The sequence below is a fragment of the Leptidea sinapis genome, chromosome 38 (assembly GCF_905404315.1).
Source record: "Leptidea sinapis chromosome 38, ilLepSina1.1, whole genome shotgun sequence".
Classification (NCBI taxonomy): Eukaryota; Metazoa; Arthropoda; class Insecta; order Lepidoptera; family Pieridae; genus Leptidea; species Leptidea sinapis.
Genome location: NC_066302.1, coordinates 6,684,415 through 6,711,815, shown reverse-complemented (window position 1 = coordinate 6,711,815; position 27,401 = coordinate 6,684,415). Strand labels below are relative to the sequence as shown.

The window sequence follows — 27,401 nt, the reverse complement described above, 5'->3', positions numbered from 1 at the left end:
GTAATGTTTACATATTAATGCTTCACGGCAAAAATAGGTTGTAGTACTCATAATCTAGCCGGCTTCCTGTATATGTGAATGATATAGGTGACATGTAAGTGACAATAGGTAAATGAGAATAAAGTTATATAAACCTAATACTTGTTCTCATAAAAAAACGTCCTTTTGAAAGATCAAACGAACATTGAGAATTCAAACTCCTTCCTTATAAATGTAAGTATAGACATTTTCTTGACACATAGCTATATCACTTAACCAATGGTAATTTGGGTCATGTCCAGTTCAAGTTTATCTTACGTCGCTTTCACTGACTGGGTTTAAACAGAGTTTACGTCATATCTGTGAGTAATTATATCATCGCGAAATATGTAGCTATGTAGACCTGTCTTTGTGCGCTACTGACCCGAAACTTAATATTTTATGTTTTAACAGTTCACGAGACAGCAGCTAGAAATTTGTATAAAGTTATAAATAACCTAGCTGACTGTGTGCGTGACAAGCTACGTCTGGCACTCGCTATTTGTATGTCACTTTGTGTTAGTGTGCGTGCAGTGCTCAAAATAGAGGCTAACAGTCAACCTCAATTTTTTGACGTTCTCACAGCTGTCATAGTCTATCTACGCGTATAAATGATCTAAGACGTATTTAGTTTAACTATATCACTGACAGATTCAAATCAAATCAAATCAAATCAAAATCATTTTATTCATGTAGGTCACGGAAATGACACCCATGAATGTCAAAAAAAAATATTTTTCTTATTGAATCTACCGCTACTTCGTAAAGGGTTGAGCTAATGAGAAGAAGTAGCAAGAAACTCATTGCCACTCTTTTATATCAAGATTCATAAGCATTTTCTCGGTGTAAGCAAAACTTAGTAGACTGCGTACATTTTGACATTATTGTATTCAAATAAAACTTTACAGAAAAAGATTTTCTCGTAATGTATTTATGTATGTCATCACAAACGTTATAAGAAAGGCGCAGTAAACAGTAAATAACTTATAAGTACTGATATAAAAAGAATTACCACGCTGTCAATCTTCTAGAATAATCGAAGCGGATCTTATCACATCGTAAATGTCATTTTGTTGTCTTGCACAATGGTGTCCCCCGGTTAGTGAGTATACAAATATTTCACAATGTGTCTTCGAGGCTTATGCAAAGAATTTCCAATATGAAATTCACAGTCAATTATTTATATGAGATAGGCGTAATAATTTTATTTATGGTAGTGTTAATTGATTACTATAACATGACCTTACATAAAATTTTAAATTATCAATGACTTAAACTAATCTTCAAACCATTTCGTGTCTCATTGTTTAAAAACTTGCACTACTACTATTTATACAATACTACTATTTATATAGAACTTGATAAGAGTTTTAATTAAACCGTGTTTCTCTAATCTTAATATATATAAATTACGTGACACGTGGTTTGTCCCAGATTGACTCCTAATTTTAATGGGGATTACTTCATGGAGAGCAGTTTGGTCCAAATTGAGAGATAGGATACTTTTTATTTCGATTTGGGACCCATAATTATTTTTATTTTCAATATTTGTTTTGTATGGACATATTTTCTATGAGAGATTTTAGTGACGCACGGTTTGACAGTTCAACTGTGAAACAATTTAATTATACCTAACAACAGGGAGCATTTTTCACGAAATAATTCTTTATGTTTTGAAACAACCTCCTATAAAACAGTTTTTTTTTAATTATCTACAGAACAACGTCTGTCGAGTCAGCTAGTATATATATATTTTATTTATAATCGCTTATAAAACGCTCACAGAATACTTTTATATAATTACGGTGTGTGTGGATGATGCAGCTACTGTACTGAATAACTTTTGTATTAATTTACATTTACTTTTTTGGCTTACACTTGTAAGGCATTGACTATTTGACGTTTGAGTATGTTTGTTGCATCACTTTACATATTATATTGTAATTGAAATGATTTATAAATCGATAGAAATGTAAATCTTGATATAAAAGAGTGGCAATGAGTTTCTTGCTACCTCTTCTCCTTAGCTCAACCCTTTACGAAGTAGCGGTAAATTCAATAAGAAAAAATGTTTTTTGACAGTCATAAGTGTCATTTCCGTGACCTACACGAATAAAGTGATTTTGATTTGATTTGATTTAAATCATAGTAATCATTCGATGAATAAATATCTGCCAGTTTAAAATTTATGAGAGTATAGCAATTTATTATGTTTCATTAAAAATATATATTGTTGTATGTTGTATTATTGTTCAATACATAGTAATTATATGCTGTTATATGTAACGGTACGGATTTAGGGTTTATAAAGTTTGCATATTGTATCGAAAGGTTGTACCAGTGGGAGGCTCCTTTGCACAGGATGCCGGCTAGATTATGGGTACCACAACGACGCCTATTTCTGCCGTGAAGCACTAATGTGTAAGCATTACTGTGTTTCGGTCTGAAGGGCACAGTAGCTAGTGGAATTACTGGGCAAATGAGACTTAACATATTGTCTCAAGGTGACGAGCGCAGTTGTAGTGCCGCTCAAAATTTTTGGGGGTTTCAAGAATCCTGAACGTCCTGCTCGCCTTGTCCCTTATTTTCATAAAAAAAATATTACATGTGCTTTGTATCAGGATTTATACCTTTTTTCCGAACATTTTCTTTAAAACTTAATAATAATACCTATTATTGTACGTTACGTAAATACCTAGACGAATATTTTTCTAATATTTTCTACTAAATTATCTTTAGACACTCACCGAAATATACAAATGGATCTCTTGTATTTTTCTCTTTTCATTTCCACAGTGAGCCAGTCACGAGGTAAATGTGATCACCGGAGTCAGGCTTAGATCTTCTCTCCGGTGTGTATTCAGCATCTTGTCACTTAACAACTTATCATTCGTTCACGCTTTTACACTGCACCTGTTATCAGCCCTGAAATGAATGAAAAATTTACAACAATTAGAACTTCTATGACAGAAAATTCGTTAAAATTATGCTTTGCGATAAGATATTGTACAATGAATAATACTTTTTAGATAGCTTTTTGAAATTGAAAATATATTCAGTGACACCAGTTCCTTTTACTTTGATACTCGTTTTATTTATATTTTTTCAGATTGTAAAATGTACTGCCTGTGATATTGTACGTATGTAATGTGGTACCGAAGCATCAGTCGCTCACATGGTACACGGGTATTTAGTTTTAGTCTTACGGCTGTTTTCAATAACCTATAAATCCTTAGTGTAACTTACTAGAGGTAAGACAAATCTATCCTTTTACGCTCACTTTCATTTCAATAACCTATCGTCGTAAAGCATTGGACTATTACTATATTGGACATAACTATGGATAGATAAGATCTTGTCATTAAACGGTGACAGCAGTATATCCGTAACTAGAGATACGTTATTGAAAACGGCCGTATAACATTGGTGTTTGACATTTTCACACCACGTGAAGAAGTTCAGTCCAGTGTACGCTGCCAGTTGGCACTAATTGGTGCTAAATGTTCTGGTTTTCCGACCTTATTCTATATATTAAAATATAGCAGTAAGGGTTAAATATGTTTGCAGAATTGCGATAAAAGCTATGGCTGCATTGTGGAATTAAATATGTAAATACATTCAATAATTAATCATAAAAACCATTAGTGTTTTTGCCGTAGGCCAACTTATACTGACAAGCTAAATAATGACTTAGGTATTGTTCTAACAACAAATTTAATATTTTCGTTTACATCACCACTATATTTTATACGTAGGCCACACTAAAAGTTTTGCGTAACTTAAAAAGACAGCATGTTATAACCAAAACATTATGTTGATTGCTTTTCAAAATTCTCTCCTTTACATTTTAAACATGTTTTTATGCGATCGAACCATTTTTTAAAACAGGAGAACCACATATCGGAAGGCTTGTTTTCTACGTGCTGATGGAACGCTATCACTGCCTTTTCGGAATTTGAAAAAATGAAACCTCTCATCAAATCTTTAAATACAGAAATCACAGGGTGCTAGATCGGGGCTATGTGCATGATGGGTGACGAGTTGTACTTTTTCGGAAACTAAAAATGACTTAGTTTTGTTGGCCGTGTGTGAAGAAGCGTTGTCATGATGTAGGAGAACGCGGCTGTTTGGTCGTTTTTCGCGAACTTTTTTAACACCCTGGGTAAACAAATGGTAGTATTTTTTTTTATATTGATACCTACACTTCTTACACAAATTATCTTGCCCCAAATTAGGCATATATAGCCTGTGTTATGGGTTGCAAGACAACGGATTCGAACCCGGGACCTCTAGCTTAATAGGAAGGATCGCTAACCACTCGGCTATACAGGTCGTGATAAGTAGTAGTATCCACTCGGCATTAACACTCGTTTGATCTTCAAGTGGAATTGAGCAGATGGGACTCGCCGCTGAGAAAAAGAATGTGATAATTTTTTTACCAACGTCTCTCGCCTGTCTTACTACTGTTGGCCTGTTCTCATTTTCAAACTCGCATTAACAAGATTGCTGTTTTTTCGGGTTCAAAACAATAAATCCACGTTTCACCTCTTGTGACAATGTCATACGAGATTAGAATGTCCGTGGTCGTACTTCATTAGCATCTGTGATCACCATTCCACGCGAGACCGGTTCTGCTCCGCTGTCAGTTCATGAGGGATCATACGACAACAAAGTTTCTGAACTTTCAATTCTTCGTGTAAAATCTTCTGAATTTGGCTCATACCAATCCCCAATAGTCCTCGAATTGTCTCATCTCTCCGCGGGTTTTCTTCAATTAGCCGCTTAGCAGTAAACACATTATTTTCGTTGATGGCTGTTGAAGGCCGCCCTTCACAAAATTCGTCATGTAAAGAAACCCTACTCTCAAATTCAGCAAACCATCGCCTCACGATACTCAAGCAAGATGCTTCTATTCCAAAAGCATTTTGAAGACGAGCGGCACAGTCTTGCGGAGAGAGAGAACTTTTATAATCATTTTTTTTGCGTACGTACAACTTTGATGTTGAACAATTGACAAATGATTTCCGATTTCCCGCCAATTGTTTTTTTTGTTACTAAGAAGGTTGCAACGTTTCAAAAAATATAACATTCGAAATTTAATAGTTCCGATTAGGTAGAAGTGCAAAACTTTTAGTGTGCCCCATGTATTATTATTCATTATAACGACAAAAAACACCTGAAAAAGAAATAGCTATTTTTATGATGTTAATAAATTTGCAAAAAGTTTGATTATTTTAACACAAAAACATATGAAAGATAATCTGTATGGATTTAGTTATAAAATGTAAAACAAGGCCAAACAGTCCGACTGACCACTGACCTCATCAATCATCTCAATTATATTAGGGTTCCGTCATTCAAACTAACTGGTAATAATTTAAGCTTAACCCTAACTATACGTTTCATAGGCTATTCCCAACTTTGATATACCTTTTCTTTGAAAATCCTTCGTAGCGGCCTCTTAAATATGAGGTTGAAAGTGTGCCTTTTTTCCAAGGCTTATTTTTTATATATTTTTTATTCTACTGAACAGTTATTAGGTCTTTTTCTAGTAAGGTTACTAATTGGTTGTAGATATATTATATTTTGATAAATTAAAAGAACAAACAAGGCTACGGCTCAGTGTGATCATACGCGATCTTTTATGATCACTGCAGCTATAACATCTTGGAATACCAGATTAATCAATTCATTAAAGTGTCCATTCACATTTGTCTTTATCAGGCTTTCTGACCAAAAAAAAAACCGCGAAACTAAATTTTTTCCATAATTAGGTTGTAAAGCTGAAAGAAAAATCCTATAAAATTGCACAATGGGGGTTCGACCGTGAAGCCCTGAAGAATTAATTCTTCGAACTGTTGTTCACTTTAAAAGTCGTTGGAAGTAACTCGCTGTTCACAGGATCTTTCACGAGATATAGTGCTTATTGTACTTATATAATATTAAGCACAATTGCAACACCTGTTTAAGGCGACACTAAATGCCAGCGACCTTGAGCGATATGAGTTCACGGCTACCGGCCCACCATCTATGTAACAAAGCCAATATTTTCAAAAATCTTGCGTGGAAAACAGTTTATATGCTTACAATCCTCGTTATTCGCTACTTATCTGAATAAATTAACCTACACAAAAAAGTACAAGCTATAAGAATAACTTTTCTGAGAGAAGTACCAAAAAATGGGTCACGCCATGCCAAAAAACTTGTTTAACTTAAAAGAAATGTGGTAGTTCAAAAAGGCTCGGCAGCGTTAACTATAACCAACAGCAAGAATTAGCAACCTACAAATAAGACTTAAGGATATGTGTAACAGGATTAAGTAGTGTTTATAGCTCGAAATGCTATACTCTCACCACAAAACTTGTCTAAAAACACCACGTTTGCGTGTTTTCTGCTTACTCTTCGCCTTAACTTATTATTGGGGACCACTGTGTGCTTCTATACATATCCGATACCAGAATATGAAATATACAAAGAAAAACTTGTGAAAAAATTTGAATCTAAACTCAATTTTATGCACTATAATGTAAGTAACATGACCATACTAGGATCGGGTCAGGCATAAAATAGTCTTTGTCTTGAAAAGTATGAGGTAAAATAACGCCTAATAAACTATTCCGTCACCGATTAAGTATGAGATTATATCTGCTACACCGTTCCGATTCCGGCCATATTACATGAGATTACTCCTAGTAATATATATATATACGAGGCAAACAAGAAAAATGGGCCAAAATAGTAATAGAATGGTATCCTAGAGAATGAAAAAGACAGAGAGGGAGACCGAGTCGTAGATGGAGCGACGATTTAAAAGATGCCGCTGGTGTGACGTGGAGCAGATCATGTCATGACCGAGAACACTGGAGGCCTATGCGAAAGCAAAACAATCTGTGCCGATGTCTACTGCAAACTAAATGTAAATCTAAAACTATGTAAAGATTGTTATTAAAGGCTATTATTATTATTATTATTATTACTCCTAGTAGACCGTCCGGTCACCGGTCAAGTATGAGATTGTTATCGATCCTTATTGATCGTTAACATTATTTCGTCAAATTCACGTAAATACAGCCAGCTAAGTATTAATTATATTATAATTCTAAGAAAACAAGTAATCAAGGATTTCCACTTGATTATCTAATAATAAATTGACCTTTAGTTTCGACGTTTTATAATTTACTACATGAGCGTGGCATTGTCCATAATATTTAATTGATTATATTAAAAAATAATATAGCTGTAGAGGCATTATGAGGAAATACCAAAACAAACAAAAATAACTTCAACAGATAATTCATACGAAGTAAGAAAAGCTAACGATCAAATACTTCAAAATTCATGTCAATGTCGGCTTAATGTAATTACATGCTACCACTTATTATTGTACACATAAAATCATTTCGTCATTAAAGTACGTTAATAATAAGGATCATAAATCTGTTGTTAGTACTATAAACAATCAAGGACACATTAAGATAGTAAACGTTAACAATTATTATTTTTAGTTTATTTCAGGCAGCCATTGTTTATACTTCTTTAGCATTGTATTACAATAAATAACTAGACTTACTACCACGCTGTGAAATGTCTGAAGCAAAACTCTGCCTAAGCCTCTAATAAGCAGAGTTTTCGTTCAGTTGTGTTTCGACCGCGTTTTGAATACAACGCCACGCAATGACAAAGTGTTCAGTGAAAAACAGCATATTCGGACATAAAATGGATAATTGTGTAACATTTTGACGTTTTTTTATCATTTCGCTAAATAACTACATTCAAATTGTTCTTGTCTCTTTCGCGCCATAATCAAACTCTAAATCAAATTCCAATGAGCGTATACAAGAACGCGACTTTGCGACTTTGAAATAAATGTATTTTCATCTTTAAATTGATCATAAATCCATATCTGGCATAATACCGGCAAACACACAAGGTTAAATGTATAATGATATATTAAAAAAGGAGATACTTATGATAACATAATAGCTGATAATAGCAAGTTCATCGCAGGATTTAACAGTATGTAACAAATGTTTACAATAACGTTGTTTAACAACCGCGCGTTTATGAAGTGAAGATTTCTTTAACGGCGTTGAGCACTTTACTTGGGATGCGTATAAAATATTAAACTCGCGTCAGGACACGTGACCTGAACGAAAATTCGTAAGACACTTATTAAAATTATGGATGAAAGATTTATACTTCTTACTAATTATAGTTCGGCTATTTCAATATCGTGTCGAGGGATCGAATCTCAGCCGTGATATATTTTTAACAGTTTATTATAGATGAAAGTTGATTAATAATGAGAGATAAACTTTTTAATGTAAAATAATTGTAATAGTTCTGAAGTGTTCAATTTATGTAATATACATTTTTGTGTACGATAACGCAATAAATATTGTATTAAACCACATTAATGCATAATAATGCCATAATCATTCCAAAATATGAAAAAATGCAACGTTAATGTTCAAGTTTTCACTTCTATTATTTTTAAAGTTATTAACGTTATCGCGCGACAAAATAGTTCCTCTTATTTTGATTACGCCATACTTTTTATATGATTTCAATGTATGTGTTCAGTGTATTGTTTGGAATATTACATTTTCGTAGATTTGTAAGTTTATAAGAGATAAATCTATTGTATCAGATTTTTTATTCAAGTTCAAAATATATTTATTAACCAATAAATTTAGTTATGTACAAAACCAATGTAGGTTCATCCTAATATACCTACTATTAGTATTAAACTATATTAGTATTAGACGATAGTGTACTCACTATCGTCATTTTAAGTATAAATTTGTGGGTACTACCGTTAACAGTTATTACCAGAAGAATAGGAATCGTCAAAAATTCATCAGATTTCTATAGCATTGAGACATTTATTATGAACGCTTGTGCTGTGTGCACAAGATAAAAACAATAGCAAAAAATACAACCGAATCTAAAATTTTTGCTAATTTTTAATTTTACTAATATAGTTTTAAGTATTACTCTACTAACAATATACGGATTTATAATGGTATGAATTAAATGATTTTCATTTTTATTTTTTATTTTAAAAACACTATTCCAAACAATTGATATAATATGCACTAAGAAGTATAAAAATTATGGCGTATTCTTAGACAATCTAATTAATTAATCTAATTCTAGTTACGATTATTGTAATTTTGAATCGGTCCTCACCTCGCGGCCCCACTCTCACCTCCTCACGTCGGGCGTGCGACTCAAGCACATCTTACCTATAACTATGTATGTTGTTACAAAACTACTTTGACTGATACCGACTCCAAAGAATTACCAACATCGGCTCACCCAGTCGAATGTTCTGAGGTAACAAACATAAAAAAAATACTGACGAATTGAGACCCTCCTCCTTTTTTGAAGTCGGTTAAAAAAAAAGAGATATTGAGTACAGTAGAGAACAATACACACACATCGTAAATAAATAAAGGTATTTTGCGAGCATTTCATTAGCGATTATAAAAACTATAATTAATTGAACTAAAAAGCATGAAACATTATTGTTAAAGCATCATATTAGTCATTTAGTGAGAAGGTAAGGTGTAATTATCCACGGTTGTTTCGTAAATACAAATAGACACTTGAATTTTATTTATATGAATAGATTACAAAAGGTTTTATAACAATAGAAGCTAAATCCGGCTACGAGTACGGTAATTTAGAATGGTATTAAATCAATGATGAATCATGTAACTAAATTCAATTAAATCTGCTGTTAAATTTAAAAGTAATTGAAAATATTTATTCTTGTTAAAGTGAAACTTTTATTACATCGTCTCAAACTTTTTCGTTTGTTTTGTTGCATGTCGCGTGACGGTCGGGCGGCGCCTATAGTCCGCAGCAGCTGACCGTGTAGGGTATAGACTATTACTCATCTGTGCCAGTGCTCCACGCTATTTTGTTTGTTTTTATTATTTCCCATTATCATTCCAATTTTCCAAGTATAAAATTAAGATTGATAAAGCGATTTTTATATCCTTAATTGAATATTATTACAATAATTTTTAGTTCAATGTCTATAATGTGAAAAAAAGTTTCACTTTTAACGTGTTTTCATAAAACCACACAATCCTTTTATTTGTAATCCTTGGTGCATTAGTTAGATTCAATTAATGTCAGCTTTTATAAAACATCGTTGCAAGTAATATTATATTTGTAAGTGCTGCATGCAGTTGAACTTATAATCGGAATAAATTTTTAAGTTTACATTGCGTAAGATAACCTTCACAAAGGCTGTAGGATTCCCGGCGCCGTACGCTAGTGGTCCGTGAACAGTCACCTTTATTTAAACTTTAATAATTCGTTATTAATCATTGAAGTAATGGATCTGTTGTGTTCATAATTGTGTTAAGTCATGACTTGATTACTTTAGAGCTTAGAAAAAAGCTATTATGAGATCGTACGCTACTGTTTGCAATGTTTCTGATTAATTAATTTGTTAAATAATTGAGAACATGGAGTTTTTTTAACTTCGAGTACCGATAAAAAACCGTAGACTCTCATCACGTGTTAAGTGATCACCGCCACACAAATTCTCTTGCTGTTGCAACATGTTCCACATGAATCACAGGAGAGTTGCTGATCTTTTAGAAGGGTGTACTATCGTCGTGTCATATCGTCCTGGAAACACAAGCAAACTCATTCTACAGCTTGGTTGTACGTGGAAGAAAGTTCCTTGACAACCGCACTGTGGAGAAACGCCATACATCCAGATGGTGGGGATGACATCCTAATATGTGGCGTGTCGTGCAAACGTGGAATTCGGCGGCAGGAATTAATTGAATGCCTCAGGCCTGAGAAGAATGGGCGCAACAAACTCAGCGGGCTTTTTTTTTCATTAAAAAATATGTCTACAAAGTATTATTGTTCAATTAAACTTATTACTAATAGCCTGAGGGCAGTCGCTCCATTCCCAATCTGTGGTATCATAAGAAAGTAATTTATGTTATAGTAACCTTAACACACAACCGTTTTTTTACCAATTCTTTTGAATAACGTAATACTTTTGTTTTGAACATTTTCTGGGATCTTGTTGTAAAAGCATATACATCGCCCCACAAAAGACTTACTAACACGACTTAGCCAAGTAGTAGGCATTATAAGCTTATATCTGTTGCTGGTGTTAACATTATGGTTATGACAGTTTCTAGCAAATTCACTTATGTGCCTATGAATATACATTACATTATCAAGAATATATTGAGAATCAGGTGAAATAGATCTTCGATACACTCCCCGTGATAATTATGTACGTTTATTCGATGCTTTCTCGCCAACGCTCTTGGGATTGTTCTGGAGTTATAAGATATGATAGAAAAAGAAATATATATTTATTTACCACAGGAAGTGACAATAACATAACATATTGCAACAACACTAATTGGTAAACGTGATGAAGCTATGTGTATGCCCGTATGTATGCTCGATTGTTCTTCACTTTCACAAAGTTACAGGTCACTTAAAACTTTTCCAAGTGAGAATGAGTCCGCACCCAGTTACACAATCGACTGACATTTATTCAAACTTTCCAAAGGGTCAGGATATTCAGGAAATGTCACAAAGTGCGTCCCTTAGTAGAGGAGTGTTACTATGCCATATCAGAATAGGAACTAGACCTGAGGAAATAGTACCACAGACGTGACCGAATATAAATAACGACCCGTTGTTGCTCACACGACAGAGATAACCCCTCATCTAGAAATATCATAATATCTCAAATATTGAACTAGCACTTAGTGTCACAACTCGGTCGCTTCCCATTAAGCACGGTTTTCACTATTCGAGTACATACGGATTGAGTGCACTCGTATTAACTCCGGCAATAAAAAAGTACAATTTGATTATGATTCACAAACACCAATGTCACGCGGCCAAGTTGTCCGCCTCCTGGCACGATCAACAAGTAGTCAGTAATGGTTGTAGTACTAAATTATAAAAGAGAAAAAATGAGAATTCAGACTCATATATATATTTTAAAAGTGAATACCCAATGCTTCAAACAAAATTCATCCCGCATCAAAAATAATGATGATGTTCTTTTTATTTTTTTTTGAAACTTGGATCCGAAAAATGCCACTAAAAAGACGGAAAGTAGACATTCATTTATACTTGCAATAGTCAATTTTCTAAGAGTTTATTTTACTTTTCTATAAACGACACAGTCGTAGGATTACAATTACGTATAGTTACTACAGAGGTCGCGGGTTCGAGTCCCGCATCGTTCATAATTTTTTTTTCAAATTTTATTTGTGTATCCCAGAAGTGATGATTATTATTATACTTTAAAACAAAACAAATTGTCCAGTAACTCTACTTGATTTGGGTGCCGTCGTTGCGAGTTCTCACGTTTACGCGTTACGAGTAGCGTCTGCGTCGTTATCCGAGTAATCCTGTCTTGTTTACTTGGATAGTGTAAACCCCGCTTTAGCAGTATTAGCGTAATACTTCTCAAACATCGGTCACTTCAACCTTGCACGAGTCTTGCGAATATGTCAGCGGTTGATAACCATTGGGTTCTGGTATTTAAAACATTTTCATTTCTCTTTATGTTTCAACATCTTTCGAGTTATCTTAGTATTACTTGTTTTCAATTATTATTTGTTTTTATTGCATGTTTCTTTACGATTTTAAAATTCTTAAACTAAATTATAACTTTGGGCTTAGTGTTGTAGAGTAATAAAACAGTAAAATCGTCTCTTTCATTTCATATTATTTTCTCATCTACTTGATTTATTTATTTCAGGGCCTATTTTACAACACTAGAGTTATTGTTAATAAAAGTTAAATACACATATGTTATTTATTAAATTATCTAAAATGATTCTGTTTATTCGGAATTTTAGTTTAAACGTAAAGCTACTGATTTCACAGGAGAAATTTATCAGTTTTCTATATACTCTTCTATATAAAAACTAGTACAGTTTTTGTTTTGCGATAGCGTGTAACAATCAAAAACCATGCATAACTAATAACGAGCACGCTGCAATTGTAACGCACTTCTGACACAACTCCGTTCTCGTGTCAAGAATTAAAAGCAAATATATTTAAGAAATATAAATCTAATATATAAAATTCTCGTGTCATGGTGTTAAACTTTGAACTCCTCCGAAGCGGCTTGACCGATTCTCATGAAATTTTGAGTGCAGATTAGGTAGGTCTGAGAATCGGACAACATCTATTTTTCATCCCCCTAAATGTTACGGGTGGTCCACAAGTTTTTTTTTAATGTGTTTGATTATGAGTCACCATTAAAGAATACATACAACTTCAAATTTTCACCCATCTACGATCAACAGTTACTTTTGTATCGCGATTTTAATATCGGCAATACAACGTTTGCTGGGTCAGCTAGTAATATATAAAATGTTATTACAAATGTCAAGTTTGTGAAATAGGTTCGAGGCCTGTCAGTAGAGGTAAACAAATGGGATTTTATGAAGAGTTAAATAATTATCGTCTTTGTTTGAAGGTAGGCATTTAAAAGACTTGAAATTCGTATTTATTTTTTATACTGACCTGTATAAAGACCTCTGGACATGCTGTTCCATATGTTTGACAACAATTTATTTATGCCTATTCGAAGCGCCACTAGAGAGCGTCCAGAGAACTAATTTTGACGTATAATACAAATGGCTACGAAGGAACGTACAATACTCTGAAGTATTTTTACATTATAAATTAATTTCGTTCGTTTTCCGTGTGCTTTAACTTCAAGAATCAACGAAATAAAGTACACATTTTTTTTTTGTAAATAGTTTCCCACCATCTATGTTGTTCACTTGGTTGTCATGACTAGTCTTAGTACCGCAGACTGTCGCTACATGGCCAACAGCGACAAAATGGCGAATATAAAACGGGCACAAAAGCCCTTTGACAGCCTTCCAGTGGTTTATAGAAGAGGATTGGCTTATAAATTTTTATTAGAAGAATAAAACAGATTGCAACACTCTTGTTGGCATATTTTAATGGAGGAGATAATTTTTTGGAATGTAGCCGTAGAATAAATAAAAAAATAGCCGTTTGGTTGAATTTGAAAGAAAGATACTTGAAAATCGCACTGTGGGTAGATTTGCTGGTCAAAATGTATTATTTAATTTATTTATTTATTTAATTCAGAGAGATCTCCATATATATTAGTAAATGTATTAGTAACAATATTTCTTATGAACTACGTTAGTATTATTAGTGAAATATATTTACAAACCTAGAGCTAACTGTATCCAGTGTTTCTGGAAGGAACAGTCAGCTCTGGCAGCAATCATCTTTAGGATGCTGTTAATGCTAACACGCAAACGCTGCAACATGGAAACCGCTGTTTTGCGCATTATGGCATGGAAACCATCCACAGATGCGTCACCAAACATTCCAGAAGTGCTACAATGCCATAGTAGCCCCAACAGCCTCCTAAACGCATTATTATATGTGACATGTAGAACGCTATAAGCCCCGCGCGAATATAACACCCACAAGCCGCTCGAGTAAAAAGACTGGCAGAATGCTTTGAATAATAACGCTTTAACATTATTTAGGCTTCTTGAAAACCTGCGGGCGAGCATATTACTCCTCATAATAATATACTATTAACGGAATACTTAACAATTTTTGACGCAGTAAATACTGAGGAAGAGGATTGATCTATATCTTTGCCAATACTCACCAATCATTAGACTGAATTCATTAACCACGTAACACTGACGATTGAAACATCGCTGTAATACCGGGATTCTTAAAAATCATCGAATCATTCGTAATATTGTATCTTAATGTAACCCCAACAGGGGAGTTTTACCAGTGGGAGGCTCCTTTGCACAGGATGCCGGCTAGATTATGGGTACCACAACGGCGCCTATTTCTGCCGTGAAGGAGTAATGTGTAAACTTTACTGTGTTTCGGTCTGAAGGGCGCCGTAGCTAGTGAAATTACTGGGCAAATGAGACTTAACATCTAATGTCTCAAGTACAAGCGCAATTGTAGTGCCGCTCAGAATTTTTGGGCTTTTCAAGAATCCCGAGCGGCAAGGCATTGTAATGGGCAGGCCGTATCAATTACCATCAGCTGAACATACTGCTCGCCCCTCCCGTATTTCCATAAAAAAAAATAAAAGAAACAGATTTAAAAGTAATTTAAGATAAGAAGATAAAAAGAACTACTAAAATTATATTCGAAATGGCATGTCGTTAATATCCAGAACATAATTTATTATTCAATGGAGGCTCTAATGAGACACAGTAGGAGCCTATCAATGCATTGTCAAACATGATTTGCAATATTCGATTTGACAAATGTGAAAGGCAACATCATGTGTTCTTATTTATGTCAGTATATTAATGTTATGCTCATAAAGATTGCGATTTTCTGCCATGAAGCAGTAAAGCCGTAACCGGTGATATTACTGTACAACGAGTTAAACACCGGCTGTTTTATATCTACCAATATTTTTCGAAGTGAAACTTCTTTGCGCGCATGAGGGTAAAATCTTTACGGATGAAACGCAATTAAGTGAATGAAATAATGATGTGATATGAAAATCGTTTCAAGAAGAGGGCGACACCGATTGAGCGGGAGAGTGAGTTCGGGCGCGCAAAACCCGCACAATACAACGCTAGTAGGGAGGATGTTCTACTTGAAGTTTTTTTAATTATTTTTGTCAACACTCTATTATCTACAATTTTTTTTATTTATTTATCATATTACATATACCATATTATATATAATTATTCTATTATCTACAATTTTTTTTAAATAAAATAGTATATATACAATTTTGTCGTGTGATTTTGTTAAGTTTAATAAGAATAGATTCAGGAAGCCAAAATAATTAGGTACCTATATTATTATTTTAGCTTTTTCGTCGCCATTTATAAAACCGAAAATTGAAAATAATTGCAAACTTTTGAAAAATTTACTTATTCTTTTTTCTTCGGATATTTATTCTTTCAAGTGTATGTACGATAATTTATTCAAACTTTTGAATCAATGTTTGTTTATATAAAAATATTTGTGGTACACTGTCTTTAGCAGCAATGCGTCCATAACGTAATACCCACGCAGAGACTTTTATTTGGGGTTGGATTAAAATTATACATAACGTGCCAATACATTCTAGAAAATATATTTTAGTGACGTCATTCCGAAATGGACAACGACAGACCGCATGACATGACAGTGGACTTTATTACGTTAGCCTTGTTATACATATCGCATTCTTTGCATAAATTCTGTTAAAAGCAGGGTCGACAACACGAACACACTGCTGACCAAAGACAATAATGCTTACGTCATACCTCGAAGATTCTATTAGCTATGGCCGAGGCAACGTTGTATTGTGTACGTGAGAATTATGAATTTATAAACCATTGTACGAGCGAAACTTCAACAAAATGCTCGGTGCTATGTGCAACCAACTTGTTATAACAAAACCACAATATTGTACAACAACACTGTAGAAAGAACACTTTCGCACATACTCGGGTTAACTAATTATGTCTTTTACTTAATCAACTTGAAAAATAAAGTAATGATTTTATAAAATTTACACCTCCTTAAAAGTAGGATTTTTGTACCCGGGTAATTATTGCTCTAATAACAGACAGATATGAGTTTAAAAAAAATATTTATGACTAGCTGATCTGACAGACGTTGTTCTTCTGTTCATAATAAATTTTACACTTCAAGTTACTGGCCTGGCCTGTTACGGCATTAGATTATAAAATATCAAGTGCACATAAGCATTTCCACAATATACGAGAATAGTACAAGTGACGCAGATGTTGTTATAGAGATAATACCATCACAATAAAAAGAAAGAGTATGTCTCGTGACAATTCTAAAAAAGGGTACGTCTCATGACAATTCTAAAGAAAGAGCACGTCTCATGACAATTCTAAAGAAAGTGTACGTCTCATGACAATTCTAAGGAAAGAGTACGTCTTATGACAATTCTTAGGAAAGAGTCCGTCTCATGACAATTCTAAGGAAAGAGTACGTCTCATGGCAATTCTAAGGAAAGAGTACGTCTCATGATAATTCTAAAGATAGAGTACGTCTCATGACAATTCTAAGGAAAGAGTACGTCTCATGACAATTCTAAGGAAAGAGTACGTCTCATGACAATTCTAAGGAAAGAGTACGTCTCATGACAACTCTAAACAAAGAGTACGTCTCATGACAATTCTAAGGAAAGAGTACGTCTTATGACAATTCTAAGGAAAGAGTACGTCTCATGGCAATTCTAAGGAAAGAGTACGTCTCATGATAATTCTAAAGAAAGAGTACGTCTCATGACAACTCTAAACAAAGAGTACGTCTCATGACAATTCTAAGGAAAGAGTACGTCTCATGGCAATTCTAAGGAAAGAGTACGTCTCATGATAATTCTAAAGAAAGAGTACGTCTCATGACAACTCTAAACAAAGAGTACGTCTCATGACAATTCTAAGGAAAGAGTACGTCTCATGGCAATTCTAAGGAAAGAGTACGTCTCATGATAATTCTAAAGAAAGAGTACGTCTCATGACAACTCTAAACAAAGAGTACGTCTCATGATAATTCTAAAGAAAGAGTACGTCTCATGACAACTCTAAACAAAGAGTACGTCTCATGACAATTCTAAGGAAAGAGTACGTCTCATGACAATTCTAAAGAAAGAGTACGTCTCATGACAACTCTAAACAAAGAGTACGTCTCATGACAATTCTAAGGAAAGAGTACGTCTCATGATAATTCTAAAGAAAGAGTACGTCTCATGACAACTCTAAACAAAGAGTACGTCTCATGACAATTCTAAGGAAAGAGTACGTCTCATGGCAATTCTAATAAGATACATACATACAACATACTATTTTCATTCCCTTTCAAATTGTTTTTTTATAGTTTCTTTATTATATTGTAACCACACATCAAATACTTAACTATAAAAAATTCCCATTGGCCATTTGTAGTCTTCATCATCAGAACTACTCACCTGATAAAATTATTGTTGAAAAACGTTATATATTATAACCACCTGCCTTTTAATGAAATGAGTGAACAAACATACCGAAAATGCATCCATATTGAGAGCTAATTCCTGTTTTCTGAGTTGGTTGGGAGCTAAAAAATGTACTTAATGTGATTTGGAGATATTTTAAGTCTCTGCCGCGTCATCACAAAGGATCATCGCGTATTTCCATTAGTCACTATTTAAGTGTAAAAAAATATTACACTAATATTTGAAGCAAAAACTTCAGAACCTTTTAAAGAACATTACGCGGGCGGAATAGTGGAGTATTGGCATATTTAAAGTTTATATAAACATAAAGAGAAGATTATAGACGAATAAAATTAATCTTAATCAATTTATGTTACACGTATGTAGAATCAATAAATTTAAATAATTTATTGATTGTTTAATTTATATATATTCACCAAAGAACAAAGAAGAAGAATAATTAATTATAAATATATTTATGTATTTTTCCAGGTTCAATCCTCACGCACTATAAATGATCGACAACGCTCTTGTGATTCTCGTTTTAAATCAAATACCATACCTAATAACTTTACAGCGACTTCTGAAGTTTGGGTGGCCATTTGTTTCCATTAAACACGGACAAAATTGATTTTTCAATATAAACTAGTGTAATAGTTTCGTCGAGGCAACGACAACAATAGTCTTTTTAATTACCAAACTAGTAATTGTCAATCCAGCATGGTAAATTATGAGACATGAAATAGATTTTGTAATGCGAATCTGATTTGAATGCGATGACCTGCTAGAAGACAATTTGAATACTGAAATGATAAGGCGGTGTGTTCTTACAATATTAATATGGCGTTGTTGTGAAATCGTAGAAACATTTTGTAAAGTTAAAACCGTTATGGTAATTGTTATGAAATTGGTAAGTTTGAGCGTTTTATTAATATGTGCGTCATACATTCAACGCAGTTGACAAATACAAATGCTGTAAAGTTTATCTTACACGTTTCAATAGCTGTTTCTGATTAGCTTCGGCTCGAAGGATCAAAATGTCATATACATTTTAAGGATTATTATATTGGAAAAGTACTAAATAAAACGTGTTTTCGTTTGATTAAATAAATTAAAAACAACCCTTGTAATGAAATGAAATGAAATTAAATGAAATTTTATTTGCAGGAAACATTGTACTTAAGATGTTAACAATATAATGGATAATCCAATATGTTTCGTCAATTGACATGCAAAATATGTTACAAAATTGTCTAAACACTACTCGTACTGTTATACCGAAACATGTCGGATTTTACAATGATTTCAATAATATTTATAAAATGAAATTTTAAGATATTATAATATGAGACGTAAATAACTTAATAATTCATTTAGTACCTATGTATAATATTAACAAATTCAATGTCATAAAAGTATATTAATTTACATATATTATTATCAAATAGACGAATTCATTTTGTATTGAAAAAGTCATTTAAACTATAGAAGCACTTATTTGTTAACCACTGATGCAGTCTTCTTTTAAAAACTTTGAACGGTAAATCTTTCAATTCATTGGGCAATTTATTATATATTTTCACAGACATGCTGTAACAATTTCTACTAAAAGATGCAGTTCTACAGAAGGGCATTATGAGTTTATTTGGATACCTTGTGTTTAAAACCTACTGGCTTTTTTTGTATAGAAATCACACGTATGTTTTTGAACATATAGGCTTATCTCATAAATGTATAGGCATGGCAGCGATAGAATTTTCAATTTTTTAAATAGCGGTCGACAAGAATCTAGGGGGCCGGCTCCACAAACCGCCCTGATACACTTCTTCTGTCCAATAAATAAATGCCCTATGCTCACCGAGTTGCCCCATATGGCCAATCCATATCTTAAAGCTGAAACCACGAATGCATGATATGCCATTAGCGCTGTTTTTTCACCTATTGTTTTTGATACGCGTTTGAGGACAAATACATGTTGGTTAATTTTTTTGCTAATTTTGTCAACATGTGACTTGAAGGACAAGTTGCTGTCTAAAGTAATACCAAGAAAATTGACAAGTTGTGCTTCTTTAACATTCTCATTATGATAATTAACATTAATATCTTTTCCTTTCCCATTCTTATTGATTCTTCTTCTTAGATCTTGTATCCCGTTTATCACTGACATATTTAATAATTGCTATTAAATGTAGAGTTTTGTTATTTGTTTGTCGTATTAACAGGACAACCATTCATAGTCAGCAGAAAATTTGTGAATGTAAAAATTGCAATAATATTCAACGTTTAAAGAGAAGAAGTATAATGACACCGGTGAATGAGCCGTTCACCGGAGTTGCGATCTCAAGTTTTTATCTTCACGCAAAACGTTCTTCAATAATCGTAGCTCCAGTAATCATTTACTTTGTATCCCATACGCTTTAAAATCCAAACTGATAATGTATTATTAAATAATTTATTGGATGACGCGGACGAAGACATACGCTTCTACACCGAAATACAATCCAACTTTGATATTCAATAAAATATTACTTTAGAGGATTTTATCATGTAAAATTAAACATCACCCGTTTATCGATTATTTTGGCTAACGACTAAATAAATAACCATCTGTTGATGAAAGTTTTGAGGGACAAAACTTAAACAGAAAAACAAAATTTGACAACAATTACGATATTTTAGTTAGGGTACGAAAGGGCAAATGGAGCATCTAATTGAAGGGAAGACAGCGTTTGATGGACATTTGCAATACCTATAATAAATACACGTGCCGTTTGAGGTAGAGTATGAAATAATTTACAATTCTAACAAAAAGTTTTCATTTTGGACAATTCGACGGACCATTATTCAAGGTGAGGTTTTTTTAAATCTACGTTTGAGGCAAGTCCTTCATCTTCAAAGAAACGTCATCCACTATGATGTATATGATAACTCTAACAGATAGAAAGGTCAACCTGTTTTTTTTTTATGAAAATAAGTGACAAGACGAGCAGGACGTTCAGCTGATGGTACTTGATACGTCCTGCCAATTACAATGTAGTGCCGCTCAGGATTCTTGAAAAACCCCAAAAATTCTGAATGGCACTACAACTGCGCTCGTCACCTTGAGACATAAGATGTTAAGTCTCATTTGCCCAGTAATTTCACTAGCTACGGCGCCCTTCATACCGAAACACAGTAATGCTTACACATGACTGCTTCACAGCAGAAATAGGCACCGTTGTGGTACCCATAATCTAGCCGGCATACTGTGCAAAGGAGCCTCCCACTGGTATTAGTAATATAATTATATTATTTTCAGTCTACTTTCAGTACACTAAAGGATATGGTTTCGTAACACGCGTGCACTGTTATAACATAAATAGTTTAGAGTTTTGTTTTTTAAGTAGGTTGCATACGCTATAAAACCTCTCTTGTACGTTAAATTATTCGTATGTATATAATAGTTAGTTTTAATGGGGATAATTGCCGTCCATTAAATTATATAACTACTGTTTGACTTTTAGAAGTTATTACAGATAAAGTATTCGCTATTAACCTAATTGAATAATATTTATTTCTTATTAACGGTGGTTACTCTTACAATTTTAACCGACTTCAAATAAGGAGGATAATATTTTCACTTTTCCACAAATTATCTTGAACCAAACCAGGCCATAGCCTGTACTACGGGTAAAAGACAACGATATATTTAATACAATATACTTACTCAAACATACATAAATACATATAAACATCCATGAATCGGAATCAAACATCATATAAATGATTGCACCTACGGGACCTCTAGCTTAGTAGTCAGGGTCACTAACCATTCGGCTATATGGGTCGTCAACGTCGTCATTTTAAACAAGTTATAATAAAATGCTTCCTTCCTGCAGAAGTAAGCAAGGATCTTCTTTTTAATAAATCTCTAAGTTCTCCAAGGGTGGACCTGTGCATATACTCAGATGGCGTCTAAGTATCTATTACAGAAAAAATATGTGACAACTTTATGGAAAACGTAGCAGCAAAGGAATCAAAGTGTTCTAAGTAACCTTAATGTAATTAGTAGTTACAGAATCATCTTTTGAAGTTTATTTTTGAAATATCAGGATGTTATGTCTCAAGTTCCAATAGAAGAAGTTCTAATGGGAGGAGGTTCTCAATTCGTCAGTATGTTTTTTTTAATGTTATTTTTGAGCTTATCAATTAAATGTTTATATAAATATTATTGTTGTCTGAAGATAAATCAACAACAATCAACTTCAAAGGTCAATATTTCAGAGTTGTTTCTAAACAAAGCACTTAGATGTAACCAATTAGCCTGAATTACATCACGCATTATTTAGTGTATTAACTATAATGGTTTTATAATTTCCTCACATGTGTAAACCTAAGTGTGAACGTATGAACACTTATGGATGTCATAATCACCTTATCAAATGAAAATTACAAAGATTGGCAAAGAGTATATTAAACAAGTCATTATATATTTTTATATAATTAAAGGATTTGAAAAATAATAATATAATATTGACACACTTTTACACAAATTATCTTGCCCCAAACTAGGCATAGCCTGTACTATGGGTACAAGACAACGATATATTTAATACAATATACTTACTTAAACATATATAAATACATATAAACATCCATGACTCGGACACAAACATCCATATTCATAATATAAATGATTGCACCTACCGGGATTCGAATCTGTAGCTTAGTAGTCAGGGTCACTAACCATTCGGCTACATCGGTCGTCATTTTTTCAATCAAATTGTCTTTCATGTATGATTATATAGTACGTGGAATGGAAAAAATGCCTAAGTTTACAAAAAAATAATGTACTATTATGAAGTATTCGCTCGTCATATTTTTAATGGAACTTAGAAATTGTCATGGAAAATGATTTGCACTTTTGTTATGTATTAGACATCAACGCGTTCATACTGTCAGCGTTAATGGATCTGCATATCATATTTCTAGTGTTACATCGTAAACGTGTGAGTAATTATTAATTGCAATTATGTCTAATTTATTGAACTAAAAGATGATACGCTGCAAATATAATTGCCATGGACAAGGATTACGATACTCAAACCCATACGTTTATCGAATTGAAATTCAAATATTTATTATTCAAAATAGGATATGCAACCACTTATTGAACGTCAAAGACAACTTATAAGAATAATAATAGTATAATATAAGTATGTAAGTAGTATAATATAATAATAATAGACCCATTCGAAAATTTATGACTAGGTCTAACCTGAAGAGAACGGACGTAAGACACTCAGTGGCTTCTTCTCTTTTATTAAAATAATATTTCATAACATACATTGCTCCATTTCCAATAAATGGTATCATTAAGAAAGTCATCTATATTATAGTTACCTTTACCACAAAACTAATGTCTCTTAACAATTTTTTTTAATTTCGTAACACATTTGTTGTGTACATATTCTTGGATCATGTTGTAAAAGCATACATCGCCCTACAAAGGACTCACTTTAAATTAATGTGATAGAAAGCAGATAGTACCTTCTGGCATTCCTTAAACCCACATAGTAATTTATAATCACTACACTGGCACTATTTACAGAACAAGTCACGATTACGTAATCCCGGAGGTCGCCGCTAGAGAGCGCCTTCCCCGCGCGTTTAATGAAAACTGCACTAGACACTTTCTTGAGGCCGCGAGTCGCGACTACCTCTGAACCTCAGCGGAACGAAAGCGACAGGGAAAGAGCTATTTGGTTGTTTCTTTCACTCGTAGCGCGAAATCGTATTTTGTATCGACATTACAAAAATCAGGGGTATTTTGCGTTATAGAAAGTGATATTTAGTATTTATTTTAACAAAATTCAATCAATATTTTAAGTATTCTTCTTTCTAGCATAAATTTGATGTGTAACCACTAATTCAACGCTACGATATTTCTTCTGTTATAATCGCATTTTCGTGATTGATAAAAAAACAAAGTTGTATATAATTTTATACCAAATGTCTTCGTTAGAAAGTTCCTGAGTTTTTTTTATATTTTACTAAAATACTGATTTCATTGGTGAATTTATTTAAGTATTTCGATAGTTTGTAAAATGCTTCATAGTTAAATGAAGAAAAAACACAATAAGTATGCTTGTCAAAATACACAGTTTATAACTTAACTAAGGTACCTATCATAACGGAATATACCTATTGGAACCCACAGATTATATAATTATAATAGATAAAATAATAATAAATCATTTATTTCAGGCATTTCACTATATACATATAGTGAAGTTTTTCTCTATATCGTCGTATAAACGTATATATGAATTCGAGAACCATCAAAAAAGTAATTAAAAAACGGCGTGGAGGGAGAGGATTGAACCCGGGGTTGCGTGGTGACAGTCAACGGTTCAAACTATTGCACCACCGATGCTTATTAACAGTTACAGGTAAGGTACCATTTGAGTCAGCCCGTTGTCAGCGAAAGTGATAATTATGAACGAGGAAATTGTGAGTCGTGCGATAACCCATTCATAATTCATTTTCCGCTTTTCTTTCATTTCATACTTGGATGATTAAAGATTAAGCCTCAATATTATCTTTTCATGATATAACTAATGGAATTACATAAAATGACAGCCATTTTCCGACTAATACTTGTATATGTTTCATATATCTCGAAAAGGGGTGAACTGATTTAGATAAAACTATATGCAGTTTTCAATGGGCGAAAATTGATCTAATTCTCATCTCTACGAAAATACGTTACGGAGCTACCTTCTTCTTCTACCTTCTTCCATCAGCATGATACTTCAACTCTTTCATTGAACCCTCTACAAACATCTTGGAGGGCTCGGTCTAGGAGTATATAAATGATACTAAAAGATATATTGTTATGTCAGTTTTTGTTGACGTTCTTGACGTTAAATGCAAAACATTCATTATAAACTCACTAATATTATAAATGCATTTTTTTGTTGGTTGCTCTTACAGTGTTACCACGTTATCTGTGAACTGAAGGATGTCGCCATCGTCATTTCAGTGTTGCTAATTAATTCTAATGTGCACAAAAATCGGGAAAGTCGACACAATTTTATTTTTAATAATAAAAAATAAAACACATGGAACTACCTACTGTAGCTACTGTACTCAATAACTTTTGTATTAACTTACTTTTACTTTTATGACTTACTCGTAAGGCATTGAGTATTTGACGTTTGAGTATGTTTGTTGCATCGTCGATGGAAATGTAAATCTTGATATAAAAAAGTGGCACTGAGTTTCTTGCTACTTCTTCTCATTAGCTCAACCCTTTACGAAGTAGCGGTAGATTCAATAAGAAAAATATTTTATTGACATTCATAAGTGTCATTTCCGTGACCTACATGAATATTGATTTTGATTTGAATGGAACACTCGAAAGTAGTAGACACTGACAGTCAAATGACATTTCAACGAGGCGACTGTAGTTCCTATTTTTGCCACTTCACAGATAAGTTGGTATTACTATTGATGTTAAGTTTTCAGATGCAGAAAATAAGAATGTAGCATCACCTGGGGGTCTACTCTCTTTCTCCGAAACGAAACTTCGTAAAGGAACGAAATTTAAACGAAGCTTCGGGAGTGACCCTACCCTATTTTGCTTTCGGACACATCGACGAAGTTCGGGACAATAGACAATATTCGTGAACGAATGGTTAACGATTGAAATGAACATTATATTAATCCAAGTAATTTGAAGAGTTCTAATTCATTCCAACGTTGGGTAGTAACTTATGACAACCAAAAATTTTTGTATTACAGACGCAATGTAAACATGTCAAATTAGTACTTAAGGTTTTTTATTAGAATTCTTTAAAAAGAGTTCTCAATTATGGTGCTAATAAATGATCTTTTAAAGTGCTTTTTTAACAAACCTCGCAGACGCGTTACCTACTCATTATATAAGAAAGTTTCAAGTAAATAACAGTTTATTTGCTTTTTTTTTCACTAAAAGAATTCCCTCTACATATTATCATCCTTTTATAGGTACATCTTTTGCTGCTGCACATACGATGATGAAGCTATATCTTTTAATTTATATGCCTGAGTACCTGCTCTGAATTAGCAGTAAGTTAGTTTTCCTTTTATAATAAAATAGAAAATAAATTTAGTTCTTTTATTGATAACAAAAATGAAACTTATTTTAAAATATCACTAAAGATAGGAATACCACTCTGTTAGAAAGGAATAAGTAAGATAAAGTTCTACCTTTATCCTTTCTAACAGTTGTACTAATGCAGTTCATGGCCTTCGACCTGCATGTAGAGCTTGACGTGAAGATGGAGCTGATTAAAAGGGAAACTGCCTGCTTCTTTAACATTGGAGTTCATCCTCTGTGAACTCGGGAATATTAATACCACCCCTGATACATAACTTATGTAACATTAACTTTTAACCGACTTCAAAAAAGGAGGAGGTTCTTAATTCGCCGGTATGTTTTTTATTGTTTGTTACCTCCAAACTTTCGACTGGGTGAACCGAATTTGATAATTCTTATTTTTTTTATTTGAAAGCTGGTGCTTCCCGTGTGGTCCCATTGTCAATTTGGTCCAGATCTGACAATGGCATCCATGAGAAAACCATAGAAGTCTTAAATTTGGTATACATACGTATAGCAAAGTGGATGATAAATTTACGAATAACTCAATATCGCGCCAACCGATTTCGATGATTCTTTTTTTATTGGAAAGGATATACTTCAAACTGGTGAGAGTTAGTTTAGGTTGTCATGGATTCCGTAATTTCTGATTAAACAAAGTAACGGAACTCTTCAATTCTTAGGAGCTAATTTACGATACTCGGCCGAATCTTTTTTATGGTATCCGGTTAGTTAAGTCATCTACCATAACATAGTTATGGCCAAGTAATTGTCGTAGTCGAATATGTGATCAATGAGACTCCTTAACGAATTACAGTAAGGGTGCGATCTGTGGCAGAATTTCTTACTGTCTGTAATCAAATAACGAAGCGCTTACGTTCATTACTGCATTGAAAAATTTAGTATATTTACACATATTTAGCCAAATTTAGTTAGTGTACTTCAAATTCACTAAAAATAATAAATTAAAAAAATGACACCGACTCCAAAAATGACAATAATCGTAACTAGATAAAATTAATTAATTAGATTGTCAAAAAATACGCAATTATTTTATACTTTTTTAGTGCATGTTATAAATATTGTTTTGAAGTCGGTTGTTTTTTTGTTAAAAATTTTAAAATTGCTGTAAGTACCACTTCCACTTATATTCTGTAATTTCCTACAAACTCTTAAGTAGGGAATTTCACTAATATTAAATTGATTACTTCTTGATGTTCTTCATGTAGAGCAGCCACTATTAATAGCATTCTTGAAATCATT

At 33.2% G+C, this 27,401-nt stretch overlaps 1 protein-coding gene across 3 annotated transcripts in view; it reads right to left on the bottom strand.

Annotated features, from left to right (window-relative positions):
* The window catches only part of LOC126975837 (dual oxidase maturation factor 2), a 97,187-nt gene extending 73,508 nt beyond the window's left edge, over positions 1-23,679 (bottom strand). The window contains exons 1-2 of one of the 3 annotated variants that reach the window (XM_050823875.1): positions 23,546-23,679; positions 2,766-2,943 (exon numbers count right to left, since the gene is read on the bottom strand). The gene's annotated coding sequence lies outside the window, so the exon portion shown is untranslated. Of the gene's footprint in view, positions 1-2,765; positions 2,944-23,273; positions 23,456-23,513 lie in introns of those variants that run through there. The other 2 variants (XM_050823876.1, XM_050823877.1) reach the window with 2 other exon arrangements.
* Between the last annotated feature and the right edge of the window lie 3,722 nt (positions 23,680-27,401).